The 7,961-nt window shown below is 34.0% G+C and overlaps 2 pseudogenes across 2 annotated transcripts; one reads left to right on the top strand and one right to left on the bottom strand.

Moving 5' to 3' along the window:
- Positions 1-158: 158 nt before the first annotated feature.
- LOC147291554 (protein NCA1 pseudogene) lies at positions 159-4,021 on the bottom strand (annotated as a pseudogene). The gene is made up of 3 exons (XR_015121102.1): positions 3,873-4,021; positions 3,434-3,680; positions 159-3,325 (listed from the first exon to the last, which is right to left on the bottom strand). The product of XR_015121102.1 is annotated as a protein NCA1 pseudogene (transcript).
- A 181-nt stretch (positions 4,022-4,202) lies between these two features.
- On the top strand, positions 4,203-7,541 carry LOC147291553 (uncharacterized; annotated as a pseudogene). The gene is made up of 4 exons (XR_015121101.1): positions 4,203-4,223; positions 4,663-4,742; positions 4,866-5,066; positions 7,363-7,541. The product of XR_015121101.1 is annotated as an uncharacterized LOC147291553 (transcript).
- The last annotated feature ends 420 nt before the right edge of the window (positions 7,542-7,961 follow it).

The following is a 7,961-nucleotide window of genomic DNA, read 5'->3' as shown; positions in this document are numbered from 1 at the left end:
GCGAATCAATATTGCAAAAATGATTTGCACAAATTATTTATATTAATAGTCAATACTTAAAGCTTAATGAGAACAAAGAAAATAGATAAATTCACTATCAGCTGCCATGCTAGAAAAAGCAGAAAAGACATACCACACCTTTCAGTACAATATCTTAATGATCAGATACCGAGCTTAGGACATAAAATGAAAATCAATGACAGCCATCAAGCATCAAGTTGTAGTTACACTGTTTTACATTACAAAGTGTAGTAGTGTTTGTATTGTCTCACTAGAATGAATTTCTTGTCCACTGCTTTTTAATTTTACTGTTGGATCATATTATACAATTAATGTACCAATTAGCTTAACATAGATATCCATGTACTAATGAAGAAAAGGATGAGAGAATATGCAATTTATGCTTTCTGACTATTGGGTTGCTGATATGCAATTCTGTGGTTGAAGCAATTATAAAAAAGCAAGTCTAGTTTAAATAAAATAGTGAGTGTAATATTGTTGCAATGTCGTTGTTAAATTCAATTAAGGGTTTTCAAATGTTACCTGAGAATGGAACTAGCAATAGTGAGTTGTATAGGCAGATTTTGTGCCCTCTGTTTTTTTTTTTCAAAAACCTGTAACAGGAAAGGCAATTAAAATTAACTTATTTCTAAGATATCATATAAAAAAGACAACAACCAAAATCTATTTGATGCAGACAAATATACATTCAATATTCACACATGTTTAATCAGGAAAGTACAAGAGGATGCTTGATCATATATGACAAAGGTAGTCTCTTTATAAACATAGTCAATTTGATAAAATAGCCACAAGTACAAAAAAATTATTTGTTATGGTTTTAGCATATATAGATTACTCTATGAATAATAAACTGTGATACAAGATTTACAAGGGTCTATCAAAAGTCACTATATGATTAGTAATGAAGGTGCATGAGATAGATTAGGCAAACAAAAACACTGCCTAAAATGATGCAACCGAGATTAGTGTAAACCCAACCCAATTACTATAACATACATTTTACTCTATCATCACAAACCCACACACAAACATATTAATCACACTATAACACTTGATTGTACTCATACTTGCAAAAACTCAGTCAGCCTTCCCTTTATAATCTATCATCTGGTACACCAAGCATGACCTGTCATTTAAATATTTCTACTCAAACTTCATTTTAAGTAGAAAAAAAGAGGAAACATAAAAAATCAGTATTCTGGGAAATCTTATCAAAGTTGTAATCGTTCATCACCAATTAAAGTTTAAACATCTTATGGATATCTTTCCCCATTCATTCAATTTCTCTAGGATGCAATTAACTCATAACAAATTAAAAATATATATTCAAAGGTACAGTATGGCAGAATGGAGGATAAAAAACACGTACATTGCAATCACGAGCATATTTCCTGACTAGTATAATAGCTGCATTTCTTTCTTGCTCTGTTTCAAATGTTAATACATATGAGAGACCCTTAATTGTTTGCCAAAACAACACCTTTGGCACATTAATTAGTCACATCCCCTCTAGCGCCACATAGCTATACATCAGGAAAGGTTAAGTGTATAAATTGCTTGTCTGTGAAAATTTTGTCATAGCAAGAAATAATAGCATCAGGTTTCAAAAGAATGGGTCAGCCCTAAAAAGAAAATAAATTTCTTATAATGTTATAAGGCAGCTAGGCAGGTAAGTGCTACATTTGTTAGAAGTGTGAAAAGCGTCGGTATACATATCTATTTAGGATTTACTTTATTAGGTGTCCATGTGTATGTCAGCTTAGGATTTGATTTTAGAGGTAGTTTTGTTTTATTAGGATTTCTCCTCACATTCCATATAACAACATACAAACATCAAATTCAATGAACGATTTATAATTAGTATTCAAAGTTAATGATGTATACAATATGAAAAAGTAAACAAAATTCATATGAATCTAAAAAGAGAATTAAGTTTCCATTTGTCAAAATACAACTTTTTGCATAGTTAATCTCAAATTGAAAAAGAAAAAGATTCGTCTATAGTTCATTAACAAAATAGCTAAAGGGTGTTTTGCGGCTAACAAATCATGCTACCCAGAAAATTGACCTCAGTCTCAGCTCAAATGCAAACTCACCCATGCTCCACCAGTTACAAATGCAAACTATTAAAGATTAAAGGGTGTTAGTACGTGGCTAACTTATCTGTTGCAGGAAGCCCCAAAAAACAGAACAGCACTCCATTATGGTATATATACTTCATTACTAATAAGTAATAACTGCACATGCATCAAACTCAATGACTTTATATATAAGAGAAGAGTCTAGAGATTAGATGGTCTTTTGTACTAAATAAAAATAAAAATAGAAAAGTTATCTACCTTGGCATTTCTAAAACAAGTTCACTCATACACCACGAATGTTCGTATTTTGCAAAAGAAATATAAATCCAGTAACAATTTTTCTTTGAAGTAAGCAACACCCAGAAGAAATACAAGCAAACAGAGAATGACGCAGCAAACCCATAACAAAATAATCAACCACAGATCCATTTTCGAGTCCAGACTCGAAATCGAACCAACCCCACTACGAAAAACAAAAACTTTAATACAAATATCTCAAAACCCATTAAGAACATTTATTTCAAATAAATTAACCAACAACATCCGAAGTTTTAAACTTGAACAAAATTAAATAAAATCCAACATAGAAAATAATTAATAAAAAGCATGACAAGCACTGAGACACACAAACCAGTGTTCCAGTAAGAATTCCAATACGATGCCATCAAATTCCACTTGTTTACTCAACAATGAACCGTTAAAAGCACACAGAGAAGTCCATTGAATCATACAATAAGCGAAAACAGCAGCCCAGAAAAATGAAAAAGTAAGAAGAAGAAGAAGAGAGACGTACCAGATTTTTCACTTCTTAACACAACTACTGTCAAACCAAGATCACTGGGTAAGAGAGAAAGAAAGCACCACTGGATTTTGGTAAAGGTTAGGGATTTTAAGGCGTGAAGGTAACGTTGCAAATAAATAAAATCAGGTGTTGTGTCTAAATCAAACAAACTTAACATATTATGCAACGTTTTATTAAGTAAATGTTATAAATATTAATAATTAACAGCATTTATGTATTAAATGTTGTAAATTTAAAGTTACAAAAAGTTACTTTTCTTGTAGTGGACAGACCAGCAGTCGCCAAGCATTCCAAGAACAGCTCCTAGCTGAGAGCACAACTCCGACGTGTTACCCATCGTTTCTAACTGATCTCTGATGTCTTCTGCACATAGACTGAGTCTTGATTTCGCACTTTCTATGTTCTGGGCTCGGAATGCCTACACAGCATACAATAAATGACAGCACCAAAAAGTTAACCCAGCAAAGCAAGAAAAAGTAATGCAATACCAGGAACTCAAATCAAAGGCCATACATACAATACTGACCCTCATGGCTTGTTGCACCAAAAAAGCACCTCTCTCCAAAGACACGTCTTCATATATAACTGTCTTGTTATTATCATTGTTGCTGTCATTCGCTGAATCTTGTTTATCCTCTGCATTATGAGCCCTCTTGATTCTGGCATGACCTTCGATGAAGCGATCCACCAAACCCTGAAGATTGGAGTCCGCCTCGATCTTTTGAATGTCAGCTCCACACAATGGACAGTCCTTGAATTTTGAAATACAAACTCTAAAACAACAAACCCAATTCAACACAAATGAGCAATTTAGAAAAGAAAAGAAACCCAATTCGAAAAAAAGAAAAAAAAAAACAAGTAATCAAGAAAAGAAAAGAAACCCAATACAAAAACAATGAAACTTAAGAAAAATAAAAGAAACCTAATAAAAGAACAATGAAAATTCAGAGTATGGTATGGTTTGCCTGCAAAAGGAATGAGAACAAGGGACTCATTTGGCGGAGTCGAACAAAAGGGCGTGGCATATCATGCAGCTGAGAGGACCAAGCTTGAATGTCTGAGAATCGTAACCCAAGGGGCATTTTGGGGAAACTGTGGCGGTGTTAAAACCATATCAGATTCCACAGATCCAGTCGCTTTGGTCTGGTCCTATCCGACCCAACCCAGGAACAAGTGTTTTAGAGTTCTTCAAGTCGAAGTGGATAACATAGATTCTCTACCCCATTTTGAGTTTAAGGTGAAAGGGCGAGGGCGAGGTCAGAGAGCGAGGGCGAGGGCGAGGGCGAGGTCGATCGATGGAGGGAAAGGGCGAGGGAGTTTGAGCGGGAGGCTGTGAGAGAGATAGAGAGAGTGAGGAGAATAGAAGAGGAAGTTTGATAGTGAGAGAGAGAGAGGGCAGATCGAGAGGGCAGATCGAGAGGGTTTGAGAGGGAGAGGGAGAGGGAGAAAGAGAGAGCGGATCGAGGGAAAGAGAAAGAAGGTTTGTATGTGTGATAAAGGAGGATTAATGAAGATACTGTAGCACCGGTTTTTTTCATTTCCTTTCACATACAAAACGGTCGCAGCTAGTAAGTGTTGTTTAGGCAATTTCATAAACTCTACTCTGCCAAAAACTATTGGATTTCATGCATTCATACAACGGCTTTTTAAAAACTGTTGTGTGTTAAAATTACACAACAGTTTTTAACAAACTGTTGTGTAGGTAGTGTCGTCTATTAACATTATTGTAGTAGTGTCTCTGTATGCTAATGGCAGCTGGAAGAAGATTTGCAGAGGGCGACATGTTTGTTGGTGGATGGGGACGCTGCTTAGTTTCTTCCTGGAAAAAACAGAGGGTACCCTTTTCATTAATCATCTCCTACTCATTAATTTCAAGATTTTTGCTTTAATTTTGTGTTCATTAATTGGATTGGGCTGGTTGGGTTTTGTTAAATGGTTAACATTTATGCAGGAGGGAGGTTTCTGAGGATGTTTCTTGGTCCTATCAACGTGCGTTCCAATAGCAAAGACATCCAGCTTAAAGTTAAAGAAGAATACAACGCTTACCCCAGTCATCCAGAGTATGTGATATGCTCTCTTAAAGTTAAAGTTAAAGAAGAATCCAACGCTTAAAGTTAAAGAAGAATCCAACGTGCGTTCCAATAGCAAAGACATCCAGAGTATGTGATATGCTCTCTTAAATTGCTTTATGCTTTGCCCCAGTCAGTTTTGCTTTTAGCTTTTTTTAAAGACCCTTATGGGTGAGCTTCATATGCACTAGAAGTTATGGAAATTGAAGGAATATACTCATCTCACATTGGAATAATATGTTAAGTGCAAAAGCAGTGCTTAGAATTCATGCCTATAATTACAAGTAATTACAATGATGAAGGCTAAACAGATACTCCCCCATTTCATGAAAGCCAGAGGTTCAAACTTTCTCTCTGCACATACATAAAGAATGTTACAATCTCTCACACAGAATTAATAGTTGATACTTTGTTAATTCACATATGTAAATTTGGTCTAATATTGGCTTTTCGAAAGAACCAAAATTTAGAAGGGGTTTTAATTATGTTAGGTTTTCTTTATTTCTTTTTCTCCCCAAAATGGTTTTGTAGGGTTGATAAATTTCTATCACAACTTTGTTTTCCTTTGGTTGGTGTTGTTTTTCATTTGTGTGTATTGAGCTACAAGGCAGCCTGTGAGTTCGTTTTTTGTGGTGGCATTATGAATTTAGGTGCAGTCATTGTTTACTTTTGTTTCCCTCCACCTAATGCATATCTTTATTTTTTTTTCTCCCCAAAAAGGTTTTGTAAGGTTGATAAATTTCTTTGTCAACTTTTGTCTTCCTTTGGTTGGTGTCGTTTTTTCCTTTTTGTGTATTGAGTTAGAAGGCAGCATGTGAGTTCGTTTTTATGGTCGCTTTATGAATTTAGGTGTGGTCATATTTTGGAGGCGGCTGGTGTCAACCCAATGAAATAATTAAACATCTCTTTAATAACTGATAATTTTTTAAAACAGATCATCTCTCCACAGTGGCCTCTCATCTATGTGTAAAAGTGGACAATCTCTTACTTCCCCCATTAATAATTAAACATGTGTTTTTTTCAATATTTAACCTTTACAATAAGTCTAATAAATGCCTTATGTATAATGTTTCTTATTTTCTTTCTGACAGGTCAGCATTCACATAATATTCTTTTTTTTGTTTTTGTAGAAATTGGTTGAATATCATTTTACATGTTTACAACGTATAGTTTTAGGATGTCTATACAAATTCATTGGATTTTATTAAGTTTTGCCAAAATCAAGTGGTTTCGAAATTGATGAACATGCTTACCTTTTCCAAAAATTCATTTAAGTCCAGATTAATTAATGTTGTTTGCTTCCAAGGATGATTGTCATTTTGCTGTAAACAGGTGAAGAGACCAAGATGTCAATTAATTACCCATTTCGAAACTCTGTTACCAGAAATATTCTCTCTCTTTTTGCCTATTTAATTCATAGGACTAAATGACTAATGGAAGCTTAGTGGAAGCTACCTGCATGTAGAATTTTGCTCTACAAGTCACCTTTCTTGAAAAGTTTTTGGGTTTGCCTATTTAATATATGAATAATGCTATATTTACCACATTCTTATACCATATTTTTATACCATCTTACGTGTCATTATTTTACTGAACAAAGTTTTTCTTTTTCTTTTTCTTTTTGGATTTTTGTTTTTATTTTTTAGTGTCCAATGCATGAATGCCATGTAAGTTGCCACATAAGGTGGTATGAAATTATGGTATATAAATGTGGGATGTCTAGCACTACTGTTAATATATATAATACCCTTCTAGGAAAAGCTTTGGTCGATAAATGTCAACTTTTGTTTTCCTTTGGTTGATGTCCTTTTTTCCTTTGTGTATATTGAGCTACAAGGCAGTTTGTGAGTTCGTTTTTTCTGGTAGTTTTATGATTTTAGGTGTGATCATTTTTTACTTTTGTTTCCCTCCACCTAATGCATATGAATCTAACTGTGTTAATTTTGTTGCTTTGTGTTGGCAAAGATGGCAGTCTCTGTGACAGATTTAATGACTGTTATTTCAATGGACATTTTATACACTTGCTGCACATTTGCACATTTGCACATTTGCACATTTTATAGGCTTGCTACAGATTATTATACATCGGTTAAAAATTTGCCTTTTTTTTTTTCTGAGGCTTTCTTTCCATACATTGGTATCAAATTCTGAAATGAAGTTCATTCTTATGTGAAAGCTGCTTTAAATTGGTTACAAATCTCCCATATGAATAAATGGCTTAAATTGGTGCATCAAATTTTTCAAGTTTTTTCTTGCACATTATCAATTTCAATCAAATAAAGTTCTTACATTCAAGTGTTTTTTTACTGCACATTATTTTTAAATTACATGATCTCAAATGTAATCATTTATTTACATTAACAAGTCACATTTTTCAAATTTGCAGCCAAGCACAAGAAAAGCCCCATACATAAGGCAACAAGCAAGAGCAGAGGCTCTCTGTCCCACAAAGCGAAGAAGAGAAGAATTCCCCAGCACAAAATACAAAAACAGATGAGCAGCCCAGCAACATGCAAGAAGAAACCCCCAAAACCGATTAAGCCACCTCCGACCACCCATCCATAACTTTTTTTAACAATGAGCAGTTGAATACTTGCAAATCTTTTGATTACTATGACACACAATTGTCTCACCAACTATTATAATGTTTTTTTGAATGCTGTTTGGTTTATTATTCACATCTTAATAAACAAAACATCATATAAAACATGTCATATATGAATGCACATTTTGTAAATTAAACTTGGTGAACAAACATTCATGTCAATATTTACTAACATATTTAGATTTTTATATATATATATATAAATATTATCTATCCATTAAATTTTATTAGGCCTTGAATGAACATTTCATAGGTCTTCTAAACATTTTATAATCTTTTAGCACCCGCGGCATTGCGTAGGCACAATTTCTAGTAGAAAACTAATGCTTCAAGCCCAGATAGCAATCAAGAGCAGGAACGGTGCTGGGACGAAATCAAAC

This window comes from Dryas octopetala, chromosome 3, assembly GCF_963921425.1.
Source record: "Dryas octopetala chromosome 3, drDryOcto1.1, whole genome shotgun sequence".
NCBI lineage: Eukaryota > Viridiplantae > Streptophyta > Magnoliopsida > Rosales > Rosaceae > Dryas > Dryas octopetala.
This window is presented reverse-complemented; position numbering and strand designations above follow the sequence as displayed.